The following is a 5,137-nucleotide window of genomic DNA, read 5'->3' as shown; positions in this document are numbered from 1 at the left end:
ATCGGTTTCAACTAAGATTATCGAAAGTAAGCAATCAGTTGTACTGTGGGCATGAAATTTAGTGATTTTGACCAGAAAAGCTTCATGATCTATGGATGTTTGCTGCTAAACATACAATCTATGGGAATTTTATTGCTTTGTTGAGATTAAATTTCGTTGATTGACTCAATTTTTTTTTTGACTGAACTGGGAAATCCATGAAAATTAGTCCCCAATGAAAAATTGTTATATAAACAGGAATACAATCAATAACACAAATCACAGCTCAAGTCATCATAGTTGAAATCATGGAGACCATTTCAGTGTGAAGGAGTAGCAAAAAATAACTTTATATATAGACGTAGATACCAAAGTTTTCATTCAGCCTGCTTTTATATCTAGAAAATATTCTATGAAATTCGATATTTTTATTTTTAGTTCACCTGAGCTAAAGACTCATGGTGAGCTTTTGTGACCGCTCTAGCCTCTATGTGCATTGCCATCTGTCAGCAATTTCTAAAAAAAAAATCCCGCTCTTAATATCAGGGTTTGACTGTCTGCCATAATTGTTCAAATTGTTGCCCAATATTCGCAGTATGATAATGTAGTACAAATGTCCAAAGGAAACATTCAGAAACCTTTTACAGGTGTAATCTTCAACTGGTAGTTTTGGAGGTTGTAACGACACATTTATTGGGACCTCTTAGGACAACTGGCTAAAATCTTTTGCTCTGCACGTCTGATTGTTAGAGCAGCACTTGCTGTATTGATGTGAGGATGTCATCAAGCTGGCTTAAAGAAGGTTGGTGCTTCTACCCAGGGCCCTACCCATGCCTGAAATAATGCAGCCAGTGGCACCTTGGTGTTTTAGAAAAGTTAAAAATAATGTCGTATTTTTTACAATTGAGCAATAAAATATATTGACATAGAAATAACCAACAGAAAACAAGAAAATGATCAAGATAATGTATCAGGGTTTACGGGGCCGGTTTTCTAGGTTATATTGTTTTGCACACGATTGAAAAGCATTCCCATGGAAACATTCGTGTGAATTGTAATTTGAAAATAAATCCTTAATTTTAGGTTATTGTTGCCCAGCTAGACAAGTTACAAGTACGCCAAGTAGTTATGAATGTCGCCGTAGTTACAAAGTTCCAGCAGCAACAGGCACATACACGATATTTTTGTCAGGCACAATTACCAGGACACGACCAAAATTCAACACGTATGTTTGGATACTATTGCAACAACTCTGATGGATCCATCATTAATTATACCACACAGGTTTGTCCAACTGGTAAGCATGTGGCATTTCTTTCCAGTTCATAAGAAAATGTTGGAATGTCAAAAACCAAGTAAAATATAGAAATAAGAAAACAACAAGAAAACTAGTAAATTTAAAGTGACATGCCTCCAGATGGACTTTTTGAAATCAAATACCAAATGATATTACATGTAAATATAGAATATGATAAATAGGTATTGTTTTAAGTAGATGTTTTATTGTGTTTCATATAAATTAGTGCTAAATTCCCTCTTTTTATGCCCCTGAAGGTGGGCATATTAAAATCACACTGTCTTAGTGCGTGCATGCGTGCATCCAGTGAATTCTTTTTCGGGCTGTAACTCTTCCATCCATAAAGGGATTTTGAAATAACTTGGCATAAATGTTCACCATAATGAGACAACGTGTCTTGCGCAAGACTTAGACTCCAAGGTCAAGGCCACATTAAGAGGTCAATGCTTAACAGGGTCTCTTTCGTGTCCAGTTCATAAATTTGCCATTCATGAAGGGATTTTGAAATAACTTGGCATAAATGTTTACCATGATGAGACGAAGTGTCATGCACAAGACCCGGACCCCTGGATCCAAGGTCAAGGTCACACTTAAAGTCAAATGTTTACAGGGTCTGTTTCATGTCTGGTCCATAACTCTGCCATTCATCAAGGGATTTTGAAATTACTCGGCATAAATGTCCCTCATAATGAGATGACCTGTCATGCACACCCTTCTGTAAATATGCCACAAATGTCCATCATTTTCCATTATTTTTCATGGCATTGTATGGCATTCAGTGACATCAGATGGCAAATATGATGGACAATACTGGCATTTGATGGGAAACTGTTGGCTTTTCCTTACATTGCCACTGTTTACCACCAAATTACAACACAAGTTCCACCAAATGCCACAGAACTGTAGTGGAAATCAGTGGAAAATTGAACTTTGTCATTTTTATGAGTGTAAACCAGTGGAAAACACTTAGAATTTTTCTCTACTTCTGAGACTGGAAATTTCTGTGTTGAAATCATTTGTGTAGTGATAAAGCTGAAACATTAAATTTAAGTAAAGACTTGTCATATTGAGCTCCTCTTGCAAAACATAATTATTTTAATCATAAGGCATAAAAGAATTGTTTGTTTCCGGTATCCCAACCTACCCTAAATTTTTGGCCTGACCCTAAATATTTTTATGGCCTTATTTCTTCAACTTTTTGACAAAAAGTTGCAAAACTGCACTTCTCACGCTTAAAACATGGTCAGTGATGTTAGAAATCAACTTACTGATGCTCTAAAGGTATAACCCCCCAATTTGCATTCATTTATTTTCCGAAAAGTCTCCCTTAAATTCCCCCCAAAAAAATTCCGACCTACCTACCCTAATTTTTTCCATTTTACCGGAAACAAAATTCTTTTTGGCCTAATCATAGTTTTTGCTTATAATTATAATGAAGGTGAACTGTTGTTTGAGTCACTCTTAAGCATACATGTAGTTTATTGTTTAAATTTGCTGTTTCTACTGTGTAACAATCCTCAATTGAAATAAATATCAAACTTACAGATAGATAATATTGTTTCATCATTGTATCTTACTCAAGTTACTGAGAATCTATTTGTTGACTGGCACTATTTGTTATAGGGGCTATTCTCTCACAGTATGACCTTGATACCTGTACATTGTATACAAATACAGTGAATACACACTGCAGAGATAAAGGGTTAACTCTGGAATGCTGCTGTGTTATAAATAGAACTCTCAACCAATGAAAATAAAGATATGTAGTGGAGCCAAAACACACAAAGTAATCCAAACAGTCCTGTTTTATTTCAAAGGCCTTTTAAATATTTAAAAATAGACAATGAAAGTTATTCTCTTTTTAGTGGATTAAGTATTTGTTAAAACATTCTAGTGGAGATTCCTTCAACAACAGATAGCAAAATAGAAAGCTGCTCAAGAATATCAAAAGTTTAAAAGTAAACAGGAACTTCTTTGTTGGAGATATTCCTTTACACATGCAGCTGGAATTTAAACAGTTTATGTTGCTAAAATAACTTTTAAATGGACACTGGGTAAGTACATCTATTTACTTATTTTCTATTTAAACATGTTTTATAACATTCAGGAAGCTTCAGAGTAAACTTGATCAAATTAAATGCTGACTCAATCTTTTCAAATGATCATTTATTCTTCAGTGGTTCATCTCTTGTCAGTTTCTACACAAACTAAATCAATAGTAAATATAAAAAGGTTTAAATTCTTTTATCATAATTACTTTTCAGATAAAGTATGAGGTGTGTATATGCAGTACCTGACATATGCCAAAACACACACAGATAAAATTATGAGGCATGAGACATTTTTGGCTTCAGTGATTTACACTTTGTAGAGTGAATGGTGCTCACAGAGAAACCCTATTGATGTGTAAACTTTTGTAAGTATGTCTACAAGTACTTTACTCCAGCACAAAACTCATTGAACAGTGTTTATTGTAAGGAATGTTCTTGTAATATCTTTTTAATTAACAGTTCTAGTAAACTTCTGTCTTTAAAACGAAGAAGTTTCTTTCATCTAAGCAATTTTTTTATTAACGTCAAGAATTTTTAAGTCTAATGTTGAATTAAGTGCTTTAATGATATCATGAAAATGATGTGAATTAACTGACAGTTTAAAAAGGAAAAATTACATAAGCTGCTCTAATGATTACATGTATATTCCTTTCTTTATTTATTTCATATCATGTTTCAAACACATGCAGTGATGGTATACACCTCTTGACTTGATGGCAAATAGTGGAAAACAGTGGCATTCTCCATGCTGGTTAGTGGAGAATGGTGGAGAAATATCCATGGCAAATAGTGGCATTTAGAGAAAAACAGTGGCATATTTTACACTGATTGCCACAACAGTTATGGTGGCAAATAGTGGAAAATTTTAGTGGCAAATGGTGAAATACATTCCAATACTCCACTGATAGTGGCATTCAATGGAAAACAATGGCAGTTTTTACATCGATATGTGACAGTGGCAAACAGTGAAAAACTTAAATGGCAAATAGTGAAAAACATTCCAATACTCCACTGATACTGGCATTTAATGTAAAATGGTGGAAAATTTTGACTGGCCTTTCCAACCTCTATTTTTTCAATGTTTTCCATCAGTTTCCACTCAAAGAGGCTTGTTCCAATACTCCAGTGTTTTCCAATGATTTTTCAGTGGAAAATGGTGGCAAATTTACAGAAGGGCAAGATCCAGACCCCTAGCTCTAAGGTCAAGGTCACACTTAGAGGTTAAAGGTTAACATGGTCTGTTTCTTGTCTGGTCCATAACTCTGCCATTGATGAGGGGATTTTGAAATTACTTTGCAAAAATGTTCCCTTTAAATGAGATGAGGTGTCATGCACAAGGCCAAGACCCCTAGCTCCAAGGTCAAGATCACACTTGAATGTCATAAGTGTTTCTTGTCTGGGCCATAACTCTGCCATTTATCAAGGGATTTGAAAATAATTTGACACAAATGTTAACCGTATTGAGAAGGTTTGTCATGCTTATGACCCGGGCCTCTTAGGTCAAGGTCAATGTCATGAATTGATGTGTGATATTTTGTGCATACAACTGTAGCATTCTCGGGCACGCTTCAGGGACAGTTGTCACCAACAGTGACAGCTCTTGTTTGCATCTAATTTCTCTTCTGAGAGTTTTGTACATATTTTATTGATTAAACCTTACCCTGCTAAATTTCTATAATGAACTTGTCCATCTTTCAATTTGGACAGTACCATTAACTGTTAAAAGGGGTGCTTACCAAAACAGATACTGACTGAATGGTGAACAGTGCAGCTCATGATCAGACTGCACAGATGTGCAGGCTGATCATGA

The 5,137-nt window shown here is 35.0% G+C and overlaps 1 long non-coding RNA gene across 1 annotated transcript; it reads left to right on the top strand.

Annotated features, from left to right (window-relative positions):
- Positions 1–3,139: 3,139 nt before the first annotated feature.
- LOC128553732 (uncharacterized) lies at positions 3,140–4,892 on the top strand. Its single transcript, XR_008369423.1, has 3 exons — positions 3,140–3,330; positions 3,541–3,692; positions 4,017–4,892. It is a non-coding gene; the product is annotated as an uncharacterized LOC128553732 (long non-coding RNA).
- Positions 4,893–5,137: the final 245 nt, after the last annotated feature.

Source organism: Mercenaria mercenaria, unplaced genomic scaffold (assembly GCF_021730395.1).
Source record: "Mercenaria mercenaria strain notata unplaced genomic scaffold, MADL_Memer_1 contig_4258, whole genome shotgun sequence".
In the NCBI taxonomy this organism is placed as follows: Eukaryota; Metazoa; Mollusca; class Bivalvia; order Venerida; family Veneridae; genus Mercenaria; species Mercenaria mercenaria.
This window is presented reverse-complemented; position numbering and strand designations above follow the sequence as displayed.